We start from the raw sequence: 21,157 nt of genomic DNA, 5'->3' as shown, positions 1-21,157 counted from the left end.
GTTCGTCCTTATCTGTGGGATTGGCGTTTGGTGTGACAGCGACGGCTTCGCCTCACACCCCAAACCAAGATAAGTGGTTAAACAGGAGCTGCACAAGTGTGTGATTGGAGGTGGAGGTGCTCCCTCCTAACTGAGTGCAGACTGTGGATTACTGAGTGTGCGGATTCACACTCATTCATCTTGTCTTTGTTTTCTGCCAGCAGTACCAGGGTCGACAGCCGAAGACAGAGGCCACCTGGGGATTCGGGACTTGGCGGCTCCGATGTTCTTCAGACCGTTGGTGGTGGAAGCCGTGTGGGACGCGGCTCCTCTCTGGTCGGGGGTCTCCTATCTTCGAGCCTGCCCACACGTCACCTGGTGTTAATTAACTTTACTGATTTTGTGTGTTTAGTTGTGTGTTGTCACAACATTAAATTGTTACTTTTTGGCTTATTCATTGTCCGTTCTTTAGCGCCCCCTGTTGTGGGTCCGTGCTACGACACCTTCCCAACAGAAGGCCTAAGTTATATCAGAATTTCATAACCATGAACACACTGATGAATAAATGGTCTGCTTGAGATTTCTTTCCATAGTCAGTTCCATAGTTTTTTATTTCATCCACATCAGCGGTGTGATGTGGGTCCACAGGTATCAGCTGGTTTTTATTTATTCCACAACGGTGCAATGTTGTGCACCTCGCCCTGTGTTCCTGCTCGAAAGACACCGTCATGTGCACGAACCCTCGCACCGGGATTGTGCACGCCTGCCCATCGGCGTGTTTTGTGGTGCACTAATTCGAACTGTTTTGCCTTATTTGACCAAACTTCATACTATGTGTGAAGGGGCCTTTATAGTTATGACATCAACATTCTGGACCTCTGAGGCTGCAGCAACATTTTGAATGCAGTTAAACACTTGTAGATGAAAATAAAGATGAAAAATGATTTTTAAAGTTTTATTTCTTGTAAAACATTTCTCATAGTCTCGTCTTTTATCGTCAACAATAATGCACATTAATAGCATCTTCATCAGTGTTTCACAACAGTGACGCAATCCTGTCATTGTCTCGTGTTCGTCATGAAAAAATGGCCTTTGACCAATATATTTCATTTCATCTCATCTCATCTGACGAAATTAACACCTTTAAGTTGTTGGGCTCACCACTAGGACTCTATTTTTAAGGCGTTAATTCATATTAAATTGAATTTGACAAAAAATTCACTGCATAACTTCACTTAATTTAGGATGGATCTAGAATGCTGGATCTGCATGGAAACTTATATAGTGGCATACTAATTAACCATATTATGTATGCAGATGACCTGATGCTAATGGCACCCTCAGTGGCAGGGCTCAACAAACTGCTGAAAGTATATGGGCAGTTTGGTGACAACCACTGTGTACTATACAACCCCAAGAACAATGTCCTTTAGGACCAGCTATCTAAAAGTGGTGGATTTGCTAGTGTTTAATCTAAACACTGAAGTACTGAAACAAGCTGATTTATGTAGATACCTTGGACTCATAATGAGTACTGACCTAAGTAATGACCTTGATATAGCCAGACAATGCAGGCAGCTATATGCTCAAGGGAATATGATCCTATGCAAATTTGATATGTGTAATCTTGATGTTAAATTAACCTTGTTTCTGTAGAAGAATTTTTAGGTCCATATTTGAACTGTGATGAACTATCAAGTGTCCTGATCCGAACTGTATGTCCTCTGGTTGAACTAGCAGGTGTTCAACCCAAAAAAAGGGCTCTATTAGTCATTCAGTCTGTCAGGGGCTTTCCAAGGCCTTTTAGGTGCTTTCCCGCAGGCCACGTGCAGGGGCCTCAGGCCAGCTGCACGTGTGGCTGAGGCCACGTGCGGAGGGGGCCTCAGGCCAGCTGCACCTGTGGCTGAAGGTCTTTTAAAAAAAATCAGTTGTAAATCCTTCATGTTTTAATGGGAGCGTTTGTCACATTGAAATAATGGCCTAACACCTGCTTAGGGTTCACTAGAGGACGCTTCCAATAGAAAACCATGTCTTGGGAATGAAATAAATAAAAAAGTCGAAGGAGGAGCGATGCCCGCGGGTCTCCAATAAATAGATGAGCGCGGTTGTCATATTCAGTCTCTCTAGAGGACTCAGTTTGTCTAAGCTTTGTGTCGAAGGCTTAAATAAACTTAAAAACTCTGTGCATTTTATCTTGCTTAAGGCTGAATTATTCTAAAGTGTTGTGTCATTTTCTAGCATATCACTTGCAATTAGTTTGTGTTATCTAAAAGACGACATCCTGAGAAGACTAAAGACGAGCCGCGACAGAACTTGGCGAGCCAGCTTCAGGAGGGTCCAGGGGCATTCCGGCAGCCTGGGGCAGTCCAGCTCATCCCTCCAGACCGTAAATAACAGTGATCACGACTAAAAGGTAAGCAGAAACCTTTTATAACTTCTGCACGATCTGGAGGAGTGAGTCGGGATTTCCGCCCAAGTTGACAGGTGATATTTTTTAATTGCCTCTTACCCAAAAGAACCTGGACTAAGAAAATTGATAAGAGACTAAAAAAAGATAAGATTGAAAATTATCAGGCCTTGTAGATAAAATGCTCAGAAGGTGTGTGTGTTCCCGGGAAAAAGAATGTCTGTGTGAGTGAAAGGTCAGGAATGTTCATGAACTCTGGTGCGGAAAGAGTGCGTGGAGAACTAACCTGGATGCTTGGGGAATAATTGGTGTTGAAATTCGTTACTAACGTGCCGGCTGATAGCATGCGCTGTAGGGGTTAATTTAGGGGAGTATACTGACAAATAGATACAAGGTAATACAAGGTTGTTTAAAGAGTTTAACAGAGACTGAAGTGAAATAAGTGAGAAAAAGAGTTTAACAGAGAATACGTGCAGAGGAAGCACAAGATAAGCGCCTGAGGGGGCGCAGTAGAAATACCGTATGTGATAAAGAGATTTAAAAGTGCAAAGTGGCACAGCTGACAGTAAGTAAAAGAGCTCAATAAAGGACGTCATTTTTTAAGAAAAGAGAAAAACTATAAAAAAAAAATAAAATGAATGAAGAGTTAGTGCAGAATACATGAGAATTAATGAAGCAGAAAATACTGCAGTAAGGCACCAGATACACGCTTGTGGGGCGTGGGAGAAGAATAAGTAATTAAGTACACAGTAATATGAGTTTTTTATAAGACAAGAAAAAGAGTATTTTCAGTGCAAAGGCACCTTAAGCTCACGAGGAGCTCAGTAAGTGAAAAAAAAAAAAGGTAGAAGAAAGTGCAGAAAGGCACAGGATACGCACGCGAGGCGCGGTAAGGCGTAGAAATAAATGAAATATTGTATGCTCAGAAAGGAGCTTGTGAAAATAATATAGTAAGCACAGGATACGCACGCGAGGCGCGGTAAGGCGTAGAAGTAAATGAAATATTGTATGCTCAGAAAGGAGCTGGTGAAAAACAATATATTAAGCACAGGATACGCACGCGAGGCGCGGTAAGGCGTAGAAGTAATGAAATATTGTACGCTCAAAGAGGGCTTGAAAAAAGTAATATATGAAGTTGCTGACAGCGCCGGAGAAGCTGTCTAACGTGAAGAAGAGATACATGCTTAAACAGAACACATTGGTGTTAAGTGAATAAAAAGGTTGTTTAAAGCCGCGGAGTGAAAAGTGGCAGAAGTCTAGATAGAGATATATAGAAAGTTGTTTTTAATAATTTTTGTGTATAAAGCTGTTGAAAATTGTGTGTGGGAGAGTGGAGAGTAAGCGGGGAGGTGCAAGCAAAGCTGTGAGGGCTTGCAAGCTGGCTGACATACAAGATTAATGTGAAAGAGTACGAGGGGGAGGTATTTAGACCCAACAGGAGGACTTGGGAGGTGCATGACAGGCAGAGAGGAAAGTGTGAAACAGAGACAGTGAAGAAAAAGACAGGAGAAGAGTGCTATGTAAATACAGAGAAGGTAGATATTATTTCAAAGAGAGAAAACTAATAAACAAATATAGCAGAAAAAGACTAGAAGCAGAAAGTTAAAAAAATTAGAAGGAAAATAGAAAGTCGGGAGCAAAGACATTAGGAAGTGTTAGGGTTGTAAGAGGATTAAATAAATAAAATTGGTTATAAATCAAAAGAGATAAAGCTTAGATTATAGTGAAAAAGCTGACAGACTGATCAATGCTTGGGACAGTCATTGATGGGAGACTTAAGTGATGATGAAATAATACTCCCAGAACATTACTTGACTGACGGAGACATCGAAACCCAGGGAATCAGGACACATTTTTGGCTGGAAAGGACCTATTTTGACAGGGTAGGAGCAGAACATTGGCAGGACGAACAAGAGATCAATCAGAAATTATGGCAGATTACTAAGGTAATCAATCTGAAGCAAAAGAAAGAACAATTCCCTCTAATTAATTGGGAGCTGCTGATAAGACGTCTGTGGCATCAGGGTTTAACCCCGTGGCTGGAGCTGCTTTGTGCTGACCCTAATAAAGAACTTAGCATACCATTAAGTGGGTATGCTAAGGTGGGCTTCATAGATAATTGGCAAAGCTTCTGGGGAAAACCTGGTCTTGTTAGGAGAGACGGCATCCATCCCACTTTGGATGGAGCAGCTCTCATTTCTAGAAATCTGGCCAATTTTCTTAAATCCTCCAAACCGTGACTATCCAGGGTTGGGACCAGGAAGCAGAGTTGTAGTCTTACACACCTCTCTGCAGCTTCTCTCCCCCTGCCATCCCCTCATTTCCCCATCCCCGTAGAGACGGTGCCTGCTCCCAGACTACCAATAACCAGCAAAAATCTATTTAAGCATAAAAATTCAAAAAGAAAAAATAATATAGCACCTTCAACTGCACCACAGACTAAAACAGTTAAATGTGGTCTATTAAACATTAGGTCTCTCTCTTCTAAGTCCCTGTTGGTAAATGATATAATAATTGATCAACATATTGATTTATTCTGCCTAACAGAAACCTGGTTACAGCAGGATGAATATGTTAGTTTAAATGAGTCAACACCCCCAAGTCACACTAACTGTCAGAATGCTCGTAGCACGGGCCGGGGTGGAGGATTAGCAGCAATCTTCCATTCCAGCTTATTAATTAATCCAAAACCCAGACAGAGCTTTAATTCATTTGAAAGCTTGTCTCTTAGTCTTGTCCATCCAAATTGGAAGTCCCAAAAACCAGTTTTATTTGTTATTATCAATCGTCCACCTGGTCGTTACTGTGAGTTTCTCTGTGAATTTTCAGACCTTTTGTCTGACTTAGTGCTTAGCTCAGATAAGATAATTATAGTGGGCGATTTTAACATCCACACAGATGCTGAGAATGACAGCCTCAACACTGCATTTAATCTATTATTAGACTCTATTGGCTTTGCTCAAAAAGTAAATGAGTCCACCCACCACTTTAATCATATCTTAGATCTTGTTCTGACTTATGGTATGGAAATAGAAGACTTAACAGTATTCCCTGAAAACTCCCTTCTGTCTGATCATTTCTTAATACATTTGCATTTACTCTGATGGACTACCCAGCAGTGGGGAATAAGTTTCATTACACTAGAAGTCTTTCAGAAAGCGCTGTAACTAGGTTTAAGGATATGATTCCTTCTTTATGTTCTCTAATGCCATATACCAACACAGTGCAGAGTAGCTACCTAAACTCTGTAAGGGAGATAGAGTATCTCGTCAATAGTTTTACATCCTCATTGAAGACAACTTTGGATGCTGTAGCTCCTCTGAAAAAGAGAGCTTTAAATCAGAAGTGTCTGACTCCGTGGTATAACTCACAACTCGTAGCTTAAAGCAGATAACCCGTAAGTTGGAGAGGAAATGGCGTCTCACTAATTTAGAAGATCTTCACTTAGCCTGGAAAAAGAGTCTGTTGCTCTATAAAAAAGCCCTCCGTAAAGCTAGGACATCTTTCTACTCATCACTAATTGAAGAAAATAAGAACAACCCCAGGTTACTTTTCAGCACTGTAGCCAGGCTGACAAAGAGTCAGAGCTCTATTGAGCTGAGTATTCCATTAACTTTAACTAGTAATGACTTCATGACTTTCTTTGCTAACAAAATTTTAACTATTAGAGATAAAATTACTCATAACCATCCCAAAGACGTATCGTTATCTTTGGCTGCTTTCAGTGATGCCGGTATTTGGTTAGACTCTTTCTCTCCGATTGTTCTGTCTGAGTTATTCTCATTAGTTACTTCATCCAAACCATCAACATGTTTATTAGACCCCATTCCTACCAGGCTGCTCAAGGAAGCCCTACCATTATTTAATGCTTCGATCTTAAATATGATCAATCTATCTTTGTTAGTTGGCTATGTACCACAGGCTTTTAAGGTGGCAGTAATTAAACCATTACTTAAAAAGCCATCACTTGACCCAGCTATCTTAGCTAATTATAGGCCAATCTCCAACCTTCCTTTTCTCTCAAAAATTCTTGAAAGGGTAGTTGTAAAACAGCTAACTGATCATCTGCAGAGGAATGGTCTATTTGAAGAGTTTCAGTCAGGTTTTAGAATTCATCATAGTACAGAAACAGCATTAGTGAAGGTTACAATGATCTTCTTATGGCCTCGGACAGTGGACTCATCTCTGTGCTTGTTCTGTTAGACCTCAGTGCTGCTTTTGATACTGTTGACCATAAAATTTTATTACAGAGATTAGAGCATGCCATAGGTATTAAAGGCACTGCGCTGCGGTGGTTTGAATCATATTTGTCTAATAGATTACAATTTGTTCATGTAAATGGGGAATCTTCTTCACAGACTAAAGTTAATTATGGAGTTCCACAAGGTTCTGTGCTAGGACCAATTTTATTCACTTTATACATGCTTCCCTTAGGCAGTATTATTAGACGGTATTGCTTAAATTTTCATTGTTACGCAGATGATACCCAGCTTTATCTATCCATGAAGCCAGAGGACACACACCAATTAGCTAAACTGCAGGATTGTCTTACAGACATAAAGACATGGATGACCTCTAATTTCCTGCTTTTAAACTCAGATAAAACTGAAGTTATTGTACTTGGCCCCACAAATCTTAGAAACATGGTGTCTAACCAGATCCTTACTCTGGATGGCATTACCCTGACCTCTAGTAATACTGTGAGAAATCTTGGAGTCATTTTTGATCAGGATATGTCATTCAAAGCGCATATTAAACAAATATGTAGGACTGCCTTTTGCATTTACGCAATATCTCTAAAATCAGAAAGGTCTTGTCTCAGAGTGATGCTGAAAAACTAATTCATGCATTTATTTCCTCTAGGCTGGACTATTGTAATTCATTATTATCAGGTTGTCCTAAAAGTTCCCTAAAAAGCCTTCAGTTAATTCAAAATGCTGCAGCTAGAGTACTGACGGGGACTAGAAGGAGAGAGCATATCTCACCCATATTGGCCTCTCTTCATTGGCTTCCTGTTAATTCTAGAATAGAATTTAAAATTCTTCTTCTTACTTATAAGGTTTTGAATAATCAGGTCCCATCTTATCTTAGGGACCTCGTAGTACCATATCACCCCAATAGAGCGCTTCGCTCTCAGACTGCAGGCTTACTTGTAGTTCCTAGGGTTTGTAAGAGTAGAATGGGAGGCAGAGCCTTCAGCTTTCAGGCTCCTCTCCTGTGGAACCAGCTCCCAATTCAGATCAGGGAGACAGACACCCTCTCTACTTTTAAGATTAGGCTTAAAACTTTCCTTTTTGCTAAAGCTTATAGTTAGGGCTGGATCAGGTGACCCTGAACCATCCCTTAGTTATGCTGCTATAGACGTAGACTGCTGGGGGGTTCCCATGATGCACTGTTTCTTTCTCTTTTTGCTCTGTATGCACCACTCTGCATTAATCATTAGTGATCGATCTCTGCTGCCCTCCACAGCATGTCTTTTTCCTGGTTCTCTCCCTCAGCCCCAACCAGTCCCAGCAGAAGACTGCCCCTCCCTGAGCCTGGTTCTGCTGGAGGTTTCTTCCTGTTAAAAGGGAGTTTTTTCCTTCCCACTGTAGCCAAGTGCTTGCTCACAGGGGGTCGTTTTGACCGTTGGGGTTTTACATAATTATTGTATGGCCTTGCCTTACAATATAAAGCGCCTTGGGGCAACTGTTTGTTGTGATTTGGCGCTATATAAAAAAATTGATTGAATTGATTGATTGATTAAATCATTTAGTAACACTACCAACCGATCCAGGTGAAGAACTGTTTCCTAGGTTGACTGTGACTGTGGTCCCAAGGAAGGTTCGGTGGGAAGCAGGTAAATTTTCATATTTAGTTAAAGAGAAAGAAGACGGGCATAGCAGTTGGAAATTTAATCCTTTTAAGGGTTTAAAATACAAAATAGGTGTTACAGCCAGCAAGTTATTGGTCTGGATCAGGACAGCCCCTGAGGGACTACCAGAACACCATAGAAACACCTCACATAGCGGTTGTCAGGGTTACATGGGTAACTCTCAAGGTCAAGGTCGGGAAAGTACCCCGCTAGACTTAGTACTAAGAAAATATCCAGGAAAACGCACTAAGGCCAACCAATGTATGAGAAAGTGGCACAAAAGGTCACATGGGGGCAGGCAATGGCCTTTGGAGGGATCATTTGATCCGGTGATGTGTGAAGCAGTTGCGGTAGAAATACAGAAAAAAGAAATTAAAGATCAGCAGAAGAACGTAAATAACAACAAAAAACGCACTGAAGAAAAAGAAGTTTTGGCCTTGTTCAAGCAGGAAGCACAGAGGCTACAGCAGAAAAGAGAAAAAATGACAGAGGAAAGATCCAAAGAGACTAAAGCCAGTGCACCGAGCTGGGAATCAGAGCCACCCCCATATAAACGTCATGATATGGGAAAGACAGCTGGACAATTTGTATTAGGAACTCGTGAAGAGGACCAAGGCATGGATGTGGAGGGCAAATTCACACTGACACTAAAAGCTCGAGAGCCACAAGGAGACAGGTCCTCAGTCTGTCAAATGGATCATACAAGGTCTCCAAGTCCGAAAGTAAGTGGTCGCTCACCACGACCAGCAGGGGGGGCCACAAATAACAGTGACACGGAGGCAGACGAGGATAAAGAGAGAGACCTGAAGGCTCCGCCTGCACATCGAGGTCCACTGAAAACCGTCCCCTCCCACCATAAGTCAGCCGACTGGACCTTCACAGGCTATAGAGGCTCCGAAGAGTGGCACAAGAGCTTCTGTGACACACTGGATCTGGCCAGAAGAGATAATGAAGAACTAGCAGAGCAACTTCGGCTAGCGAAGGAAAGAATACAAAGACATAGGGACGCCGAGGAAAGAAGAATATTACAACAATCGAAGCCCAATCAAGGGAATCACATTATACAGCCACCCACCCGAAAAATTTCTGGTGAGATCATCATTGAGACTGCAAAAGAGGCCCGACTCAGGCAAAGACAACAATGTGTAGCCAAAGACATAGCGGCTTTAGAACAGAATATAACCGACTGGATGGACTGCCTGGAACCAGTCAGTCGCACTCGATCTGGAAGACAGTATGGAGTCCGCACAGAAGAAGAGGAGGACGAAGACCTCATATGCCCATTGGTGGTTAGAAATGGTCATCATGTGTATACCCCATGGAGCTGGACAGACATGGTGGGGCTGGCCAACAGACTGCCAGACATCACCCAAGGAGCTGGGAGATGGATAACTGCCTTAGAAGAAGGCACTGCAGGGGTAACCTTGTCTTTAGGTGACATAAAAGCCTTGCTAATGCATGTCATGGGAAAACATGACACTGAAGAATTAGCAGGAAAGGTTGGACTAACACAAATGATGGGCACTAATCAACATGATGAAGTCCCCTTTAATCGCTATAGAAACTCCATGTGGGAAGGACTGAGAAGAAAGTACCCTGAGGTCTTGGATCCCTCTAAATTGGATGATGAGGAGTGGACACCTGAAGAGTGCCCAAAGAAGTTCCTGCACCGATTCCAGAAAAGATGGGCGGAGGAAACAGGAAATGCATGGAACCATTCTCCAGCAACTGAAATCCTGTTTAAAATAACTGTAAAAAAGGCTCTACCAGATGAGGTTCAGAAAGCCCTAGATGGAGTTGTGGGACTATCGAAAATGAATTGGGCTTTATACTCTGAGCATATTTGTCACCATCTTGAAATCTACAAGAAAGAAAAACAAAAAGAAGAAGATGCAGCAAAATCCCTGACGAAAAAATTGGTGCAGATGCAGTTGGGAGAGCTAACCAAAGTCAAGAAAGAAAAAACAAAGACCCAGGCACCAATGATGACCCCTGTTCCTTCTGAGTCGGCAAGCACAGGCCCTACGACAAACACTGCTGCCACCATACAGGCACCTGTGGTAACAGCCACACAGAGCCCCCAAGGAGCAGCAGGGAGCACTGCTGCAGGAGAAGTCTCGGCACCAGTGGAGCATCACTATCACTACCATAGCACTGGCACACCCGGAAATGGACCCACCTACAGTCATGGGTGGAGAGGAGAGTCACGGAACTTTCAAGGTCAAAGAGGAGGGTGGCGAAGAGGATCTCGCCAACCTTCATTTGGAAGCAGATTCCAAAACTCAGCTCCCAGGAACAGTCAAGCGGGACCGCCTATGGGACCAACACCCCCATAGGGGATCAACCCTCTAATGAGTGTTGGAGCTGTGGACAACCTGGACATCGAATGAGAAATTGTCCGGCCCGACCTTGGGTTGGACCCTCTGCCTATTGGCAATAGGGAGGCCTAGAGAAGACAGAGGGGGAAACGGTGGCATTGGCTATTTCGATGATACCTAAGGAAGAGCCAACCGTCACTGTTAATATACAAAACAGAGATTTCCCTTTCATGGTGGATACAGGGGCAACATACTCTTGCATAGGGAAAATGGGCGCTCATCTCCCCCTCTCTGGGTCTGTAATTAAGACCATCGGCTTCTCTGGGAAGACTCAAATAATACCGTTTACACGCCCACTTCCTGTAACGATTGCAGGAAAAACAATTGAAGCACCCCTGTTATACTCACAAAATACACCTGTGAATTTGCTGGGAAGAGACATTTTATGTAAGCTACAAACCTAGATAGTGTGTACCCATCAAGGACTGCAAATACACTTTCCTGACGAAGCACTCACCAACATTATGGTGCTTATGGACATGGAAAACAAGGTCCGACCTGTGCAACCCATGGTATACTGGCTGAAGTTACAACCAGAAAATTCAAATCTTCAACTGGAATGGGAAAAATGGAAGCCCTGGGCAGAACAACACTATGAAGCAGTATGTACATCTAGTTTACCTTTACATGTCACCCTGATGTTCGATGCCAAACAAGAACAAACTGACTATGCATGCTGCTGGGATGCATTGATGAATCAACGGCTGTTTCACATAACCACCACAGAAATTTATTTAGGCCCCCAAGGGGCCGCAGCTTCTGTCAAGCTAACTTCAGCTGAACAACAATGGTATCAAGTGCCGAATGCCACACCTCATGTGACCCTTTTAGTCTCAGAAAAGTACGAATCCCATGACCTAGGTCCAATGGTAAAGACAGCCTCAGAAGTTGAAGAATGGCAAAACATGGAAAGTCCACAAGTACATCTGTCAAAAGACCAGCAGTTTATACGAATTAATTTAAAAGTAAATGATGAGGCTATAGCTCAAAAAGTGGAGCTCAATCCTAGACCAGAGGGACAGATGGTGTTATCGGCCCAACAAGAGAAATTGTTAGAGCAAATACCACCAGTGGTGTGGTCCAAAAGCAAAACGGATGTAGGACTAGTAAAAACAGCCTTACCAGTAAAATAAAAGTAAAACCGGGAGCAAAACTGCCTCACCAAAGGCAGTATCCATTAAAACCTCAGGCTATTGAAGGCATAAAACCAGTAATTAAGGGACTAATGGCAGCTGGAGTTCTAATAAAAACTGCAAGCCCATGCAATACTCCTATCTATCCTATCCCTAAAAACAATACCAAAGAGTATCGGCTGGTACATGATCTGCGTCCTATCAATGCAATAATAGAAATGGATGCACCTATAGTACCTGATCCACATACTATACTATCAAGCATCCCTGCTGGAGCAAAATGGTACACAGTAATCGATCTGTGTTCAGCCTATTTCAGTGTGCCTGTGCACCCAGACTCACAACATTTGTTTGCATTCACATTTCTGGGACAACAGCTAACGTATACACGGCTACCTCAGGGACTGAACCTGTCCCCAGCCATCTTTAACAAAGTCCTGGCTGAAGATTTACAACACCTTGACATACCCAGTACATTGGTGCAATATATGGATGATCTCCTTATTGCATCAGAGACTCAAGAACAGTGTGAAAAAGATTCATTAATTGTATTGCATGCATTGGCAGATGGAGGTCATAAAGTAAGTAAGGACAAATTGCAGTTCTGCAAACAACAAGTAGAATACTTGGGAAGACAGTTGTGTGGGACCACGCGATGTATAGCCCCAAGCCAAGTGGAGGCTATAATCAAGGCTCCCAAACCCAAACAGTGGGACAGATGCTTTCATTCCTTGGGATGGCAGGGTACAGTCGGCCGTGGATTTGTGATTATGCTATAAAAACTGCACCTTTGCGTGCCATAATTAGAGCAGTGGGGAAAACAAGCAATGCAGCTCTCCTCGTCTGGACAGATCAGGCAACGGGAGCTTTTGAGGCCCTAAAAACAGACATGCAATCTGCTCCCACGTTAGGTAACCCAGATTATGGGAAACCTTTCCATTTGTATGTTACTGAAAAAGCTGGATATGCTTGTGCTGTACTAATGCAGGAAACAAATGAAGGAAAACAACCATTGGCCTATTATAGTACAAAGCTTGACAACATTGAAACAGGATTGCCACCATGCTATCAGGGTCTAGCAGCAGCTGCCTTTGCATTTCAAAAAGCATCATCCATAATCATGGGACATGCAGTAACGTTGTACACGTCGCATCAGTTACATGCCCTGCTAACCAGTCAACGTTTTGTCTTAACACAAGCTAGACGCACTGGATATGAAGTTGTGTTGTCCGCCCCAGAAATAACAATACAACGTTGTCACACGGTGAATCCTGCCACCAAATTGACCACACCGTTAGATGGTACTCCACATAACTGTGTGGCAGAGACAGAGAAATTTTTGAGAGCCAGAGAACATTTGTATAATCACGCCATAGATGCAGATCTAACCCTGTTCGTGGATGGCTCATGCTTTCGGGATGCCGCGGGATTGCATGCGGGTATGGGGATAGTTAAACTAAACACGGATGGCGAGACCTTTGAATTACTGGAGTCCCAAGGAATTGATCAGCCTTGTTCAGCCCAACTGGCAGAAATCAAAGCCTTAACTATGGCTTGCCAGATAGCTAAAGATCAACGTGTTAATATCTACACAGACTCAGCCTACGCTTATGGCGTATGTCATGTACATGCAAACATTTGGAAACAAAGGGGATTCCTGAGAGCAGATGGCACCCCTGTCACTCATGGAGAAGCGATTTCCCAACTGTTACAAGCTCTCCAATTACCGTCTGAGGTAGCCATCATTAAATGTGCAGGTCATCAAAAGAATAATAACATCATAGCTCAAGGTAACAACTTAGCAGATGACGCAGCTCGCAAAGGAGCACAAGGAGAAAATATGTTTCCCCTGCTAACCATCCAAGATTGTGCCCCACTGGTTTCACTTGACGCACTGATAGTGGCTCAAAGTAGGGCCAGTGGAGAAGAAAAACGAATGTGGGTTAAACGAGGCGCTATTGAGACACGCAGTCAGGGGCCAGCGGACAAGCTGTGGCGCAGTAGTCATGGACATTTTGTGTTACCCACCAATTTATTACGACATGCAATCATTTGGGCCCACGGACCCGATCATTGTTCGCGAGTCCAAATTATGAACAAACTAAAAGCTGTCTGGTGGTCACCATATATGGCAGCAACAGTGGACCGTTTGTTGAATGAGTGTGAGGTATGTGCACAGTACAATGTCCGGAAATCATTCACAGCCCCTTTAGCCCACATTCCGGTCCCTGATGGGCCATTCAGACATCTTATGATGGATTTCATAGACATGGGAGCTGAAAACCGAGTTAAACGAATGAGATATGTTTTGGTAGTGATATGCAGATTCAGCCGATGGATTGAGGCAGTAGCCTCTGCAAATCAAGACCATAAAACGGTAGCCAAATTCTTGTGCCGAGACGTCTTTCCAAGATTTGGCATTCCAGATACTATCTCATCTGACAACGGTAGGGCTTTTGTAGCCAAGGTTACACAAGAAACATTCAAACAATTGGGTATCAACAGAAGTTTGGGTGTGTTTATCACCCTCAATCAAATGGGGCAGTGGAACGGGCTAATGGCATTTTAAAGAACAAACTAGCAAAAATCATAGCAGACAGCAATGGCAAACTAACCTGGCTGGATGCGTTGCCGCTTGCTTTATTGTCAATGCGCTCACAAACTAACCGACTAACCCATTTGACACCATTTGAAGCTCTTACAGGTCGGCCGATGCCTATTCCATACCTGAGAGGACCCTACGAAGGACCATCGCTGGAGCAGCTACAAGACGAATGGCATACTTATCTGAGACAGTTAACACAAATACACAAAACTATCTTTTTGCAGGTCAAAGGTGCTACAGAAGACAGAGAAGCAGAGATTCCACTCGAAAATCAGAGCATCCAGCCTGGTGATCTGGTTTACGTCAAGGTGTTCAAAAAGAAGTGGGACAGGCCCCGCCGAGAAGGTCCTTTTAAAGTTATTCTTGCCTCACGTACAGCAGTCAAAGTAGACGGTAAGGACACTTGGTTTCATTTAAACCACTGCTGTAGGGTTGGTGGCCCAGCGCCCCTGCGGCCTCGGCAAGCTCGTCTTGGCAGAGCCGCCGGGCCAAGGGGGGAAGCAGGAGAAGCCAGAGACCCTACAGCAGCACCGAGGGACGGCCACGCCTCCCTGCAGCCAGAAGAAGCACCGAGGGAAGGCCACGCCTCCCTGCAGCCAGGCGAACACTGGCCAAGGCGCTCACAGAGACTGATTGAACAAAGACGATGCACAGCTTCAGAGAGTAGTGGATCCCTGCCAGACAGAGCAGCGACAGACTCAGATGCAGACTCAGAGACAAATGGAGACGCAGGCCAACAGACAGACAGAAATACAGACCGACAGATAGACAGGCCACAGGAGACATCAGACTCGGACAGCAACTCAGTAGATTTACCGACAGAAGAACCGCAGGAAGTACAACCCAGACAAAGCACAGATACACCACACATCCCTAGTGACAGCTCATCTAGTGACGGCTCACTTAGTAGCACATCTAGTAGCACATCTCAACAGTCATCAGAGCAATGATTAAGGAATTATTCAAGGGATTGACAATACTACTGGTGGTCAGTATGGGAGAAAATAGACATCCAAAACATACAACGGACTGTGCCGTGGCCATGGCCGCAATAGCAGCTAAACAAGGCATTCTAAACACAGGAAAAACATATAATTTGGTATACATTAAATCAAAAGCCTACAAGAACATAGGAATACAGGGAAAGCTGGGGGATTACATATTAGGCGAAGCCATTAGCATCAAATGTGAAGAGGAGGGAACACTCAACATAGAGGTAATTTGTGATAAAAGAGGATGCAGGGAAACCAAGCAAGACGTAACTGTTACAGTACATGAAGCCACAAAATGGGTAAAAATCAAACCAAGGAAAAAGAGGACAATTAGAAGCCTAGAAACAAGCAGTCACTTAGGGAGATGGGATCCCAGTACAGACCTAGCCCGCACACAAGGGTTGAAGACCAATTTATTTTACCAATGGTTGAAATTTTCGGCTAGGCAGGTCAGTGAAAAGCCTTGCATAGCCTGTCACCGGAAAGGTGTGATACCTCAGGCTAAACCCCTACCTGATATCAACAACTGTTATAGGAGTCCCCAACATAACTCAGACCAAGCAGAATGCTATACACAATGTGTTATGAAAATGGCAGTAGGTGATGAAAAATATGCTGCCGACAGTAAACTTTGTCCAGTGCCCCTAAGTACAGAAGGAACCGTTCCACCTATGATTAAATAGAGAAAGGGATGATACACCCATTCTGTATAGCTAAAGGCTTAGTAGCACAATACATAAGCGATTGGCAGGTAGGGACGACCCAGCCAAAACACCACATACAGTGTATGCAAAAGCAGCAAGAATACAAACCGGCCAAAACAGCATGGAACATTACCGTCTGTCACACCCTGCCAGCAGCAGGCATACAGTGTGAACAAATAGTACCGGCCACAGGGGGGTCTGTAATTGGACTGAATCTCACCCATGCTTCATGGGTATCTACTCCAAATTTAGCTAAGGGAACGGTACCCTTAGCTGACATCTTTTGGATATGCGGACAAAGAAGGAAACTCCTGTCATCGCTGTCCCCTAATTGGAAGGGCCTTTGTGCTCCTGTGATGCTCACAGGAGCTATAACAGTAACTGAAATGCCAAATTCAATGCAACCCATGCCACAGAAACTTCGTAAGAAAAGAGGAATAATGACGTTTAAAACAGACTACAACATCACAGTAAGAAACGGGATACCAGAAGGGATACCCCGACAGTTAGAAGCCATAGACAGTAGCAGAGTTAAAGCAGATGAAGATGCGGATAAATGGGGATGGGCATTGGCTCTGTTCGGGGTTACTCCAAAAATCCGTTCTAGGTTCCAGGAGGTGCAGTGGATTAATTACTTGTGGTATAATCAGCAAAGATACCTGAACTGGACATTGGCAGCAGTAGGAGCCTTAACCGAACAACTGCACGCCACCTCGCTAATGACAATGCAAAATAGATTAGCTATCGAGATGATGATGGCTGATGAACAAGGAGTTTGTATTATGATCAAAGCCACCGAATGTTGCACAGCTATTCCCATGCGTACAGGGGAAGACGGAAATTTGACAGAGCTCTTAATCACACTTGAGGAGATGCAACAGGAACTGTTAAGTAACTCCATAGGAGGGAGAAATGAAACTGACGATTCTGGATACATTGTAGGGAATGGAATGAATATTGGCCCACTATTTTCACTGTTTGGGACTCTAAGGAGAGGGTGGATATCATGGAAAGACTGGTTATACCAGATAGGTGTAATCTTGGCACTAACAGGGGTGGCGGTCTTGCTGGTAATATGTTGTGGTATTCCCTTGATAAAATTTCTGGTCAATAAATTGATTTCATCCACAGTAGGACAGCTCCCACTGTTAGCCATCCGAGCCCTGGAAGAAAGCACAAACGAACAGACAGAGAACCAGAATATATGGAAATGGATGAAATACCAATTATCCTCCCCGACAGCCCCCAGCTCCCTAATATTGTGGCGTACACCCCAGATAGGGAGGACTGGGATGGACCATGCTTGGTGATATTGTAGACAAGGAAGAAGACATGCACGCACATTTACATTCACACACATGCACCCACAAAAATGAGGGATAGGATAGACAATATCTGAAAGAATGACATGGAGCTGTAATAATGAACGTATATGTATATTACTAGGACACAGGAGTATGGCTGAGAGACCAGACTCCCCTGATCAGGGACTTATGCCTGATCTGCCTCTATCAAGTCTGATTGGACTCTCAGAACTGTTTGGAGAAGAGGAGATACAGGAGGGATGGTCGAGACATGATTGGTCGCCACAGCCGCCCTCCATCCAGCAGCTAAACCAGTTGGCAACAGAAGGATCTTCATCGTTCCAGCACCTAGCGATGACAGCTTCACAGAATCTGCCTGCAGCAAGAGTCGGCCCGAGGACTCCACCATCACCTGAAGGACCCTTTGGACTCAGGAACACACCCCTTCCGCAGATGCCATGGAGACAGTCACATGTGCCAGTGGCAACGATACCCTCCAGGGGAGGCAGCCAAGGTCGGCCATATGCAGCAACTGCCCGAGTGCATCCTAGACCCAATTCACTGCTAGGACCTGTCCCCAGCTTTCCACCCCCAAGGCAGGAGAGATATTCTGATCAGCCCAGTACCTCTGGAGGAGGATCAGCAGGGGTAGACCTTAGCCGAACTCACCCACCAGGACAGAGGGGAGCTTTGTACAGGCTGCTAAATGCCCAGAGTGTCCCACCCACTTGCCTGTGCGACATCAACAATACTCCCCCCACACACGAAATGCCTTCCCCCTTGTACTTCCTGTCCCCTGGACTGCACAACCTTAATCTGGTCATGGTCACCCCACAGGACATGGCAATCTTGGTTCGAGAGCTTCGTCTTCCACAATAGTCTGTTCCAAAAACCTTGGAGCAGCTCCTGCCCCTCACAAATCACATTCCCCATGAGCTATTTGAGGAAATCATGCCACAACTAAGTCAGACAGCTGCATACCTGTTCAGGATACACCGTGACAATGCCAACATCTCTTGTGCTCAGGAGGGCCTCCATACTCAACTGTGTGGTCTTCAGTCTAGTATGGACATGCTAGCCTGCATGATGGAGCATATGGAAAGGGAACAGCTAGGGCTGGCCATCACCACCCTGAATGTGGGCAAGAATTCTCTGGGGGCCCTGTACAACCTGGCCAAGCAGCACAAGGAGCTGGAAAGATCCATCAGAGAACTGCACGACTGTCTGAAAGCCAGAATTCCTGATCCTCCCCCCACTACCCCTGAAAGGCCAACCTCCCCATGTTCCCCAACTTCTCCCAAAACTTCAGATGCTGAGTAAATGCTGAGGAGCGCGGACTGACGTAATGGCACTGAACACGGACTATGATCTTGGTTCTTGAGTTTGAATTGCGGACTGGTTTCAGAAATCTGAGTGTAAATAAAAACAAAGAAGGATATATGTTAGTAACGAAGGTTGGGTAAATGTCTGTCCTTACCATCATCTGCGTAACACAGATAAAGCTAAATGCATACACATAGATATCACATTGCAAAGTTATAAAAAGGGGACCCTTACACGGCGTGTTTGTAGATTTAGTAGTACAGATGCACCATAGGGACCCCTTTTTCTTAAATTATAGCATGCCTCAAGAGACATGCATCGCCTAAATTTGGCGTCTGGCCAAAAAGGGCATTGGAAAACAAGCTGAAAAAGAAGAAAAACAAAGTGGAGAATGTTGAGAAATGGCCTATAATGAAAACCATTATATGATTGACTAAGGCAAATGACTTAAGGACGGACATGAAGGGAAACCATTTATTGAGTTTATCATTTAACTAGACATAGCTGCGCTAACCTTAGAATAGTTTCTTGATTGGTTGACTAAATAGTGGTAACGTAGGGGTTATTTGATGCATTTAAATAATAAATGTGTGACTCTTTAACAAAATAATATGTAGAACCAAGTATAATGGGTTGGAACCTCTGGTCGAGTGAGACAATAGATGCCAGAAGATGATTGGTTGCACTGATGTCAATGTAAAGCCTTTACTTTGCCATGATTAAGAGGTTGCTGTAACTTGTTTTATGTGGCCATTTTAAGTGCCTTGAATTACACCAAAACTCAATGTTTGAATGTCACCTTGCGTTGATATAATCCAGCTAATTGACCTTGTGCCTTAGTATGTAGGTTCACCTGCACTTCAATATATTTACCGTGTGACGTATCACTGATATTCATATCCGCACCAGAGTTATCAGTAAGTCGAGTGATGTGTTTTTCTTTTTTATTGCAATGCACAAATGAGGATGTCTTGTCAGTAAACAACCCAAGAGTATAGTTGATGTAATGGGACTCTTTCGAGTCCCAGAGGAGGGACTGTAGAAGAATTTTTAGGTCCATATTTGAACTGTGATGAACTATCAAGTGTCCTGATCCGAACTGTATGTCCTCTGGTTGAACTAGCAGGTGTTCAACCCAAAAAAAGGGCTCTATTAGTCATTCAGTCTGTCAGGGGCTTTCCAAGGCCTTTTAGGTGCTTTCCCGCAGGCCACGTGCAGGGGCCTCAGGCCAGCTGCACGTGTGGCTGAGGCCACGTGCGGAGGGGGCCTCAGGCCAGCTGCACCTGTGGCTGAAGGTCTTTTAAAAAAATCAGTTGTAAATCCTTCATGTTTTAATGGGAGCGTTTGTCACATTGAAATAATGGCCTAACACCTGCTTAGGGTTCACTAGAGGACGCTTCCAATAGAAAACTATGTCTTGGGAATGAAATAAATAAAAAAGTCGAAGGAGGAGCGATGCCCGCGGGTCTCCAATAAATAGACGAGCGCGGTTGTCATATTCAGTCTCTCTAGAGGACTCAGTTTGTCTAAGCTTTGTGTCGAAGGCTTAAATAAACTTAAAAACTCTGTGCATTTTATCTTGCTTAAGGCTGAATTATTCTAAAGTGTTGTGTCATTTTCTAGCATATCACTTGCAATTAGTTTGTGTTATCTAAAAGACGACATCCTGAGAAGACTAAAGACGAGCCGCGACATTTCGTTCATACTGCTCTCCAGTGTCCACAGCTCAACTTTGGTGGAGCTTCAAGAAATCATCTATAAACAAACTGTACGTGTCCCGTCATAACATTTTTAAATTATTCAATGGATTTTCCAAATATGAGCGTACAAGTACACTCTGCACAGTCTTTGATATACAGTGTTGTCAGGCTGTGATCAGGAATTTGGTATATCAGTTCATGCAGCGTTTAGACAAGTCTGTGAATCCCATCATATGTGCTATTCTTGACACCATCTTAAAATATAGGTCCAGGATTAGGACCCATTGGTTACGGATGTTACATACGAACTTCTCTGTAATAGTTTGTAACTGCCCAGATATGGACCCATGTACATATCATGTATCTATGTACTCATGAGTCTGGAATAAAGTCATTATTATTATTATTATTACTGCTCCTGAATTGCATCATAGCATATGGTATCATTCTGAAAGGGAGAAAGGCACACCCTAAATGACGTTATGAGCTTGCTTGTTTATCTCATTTGGAGAGTCAGACCACAACACACCTGCACAGATTTCATATCAATTTGCTTGCATTCCAGGGCGAAACTTCACGCACAATATTATGCATGAATATTGTATGAACAAATTAGGAATATACATGGTGCAACTGGAAAGTATTCACAGCGCATCACTTTTTCCTCATTTTGTTATATTAAGCCTTATTCTGAAATGGAGTAAATTATTTTTTTCCCTAAAAATTCTACACACAGTAAATGTGACAAAAAGGTGTTTTTTTTTATTTTTGCAAATTT

At 43.6% G+C, this 21,157-nt stretch overlaps 1 protein-coding gene across 1 annotated transcript in view; it reads right to left on the bottom strand.

Annotated features, from left to right (window-relative positions):
- The window catches only part of cfap52 (cilia and flagella associated protein 52), a 66,757-nt gene that overhangs the window by 7,693 nt on the left and 37,907 nt on the right, over positions 1-21,157 (bottom strand). The gene's annotated exons all lie outside the window — the stretch shown is intronic.

Source organism: Thalassophryne amazonica, chromosome 15, assembly GCF_902500255.1.
Source record: "Thalassophryne amazonica chromosome 15, fThaAma1.1, whole genome shotgun sequence".
Lineage (NCBI taxonomy): Eukaryota > Metazoa > Chordata > Actinopteri > Batrachoidiformes > Batrachoididae > Thalassophryne > Thalassophryne amazonica.
This window is presented reverse-complemented; position numbering and strand designations above follow the sequence as displayed.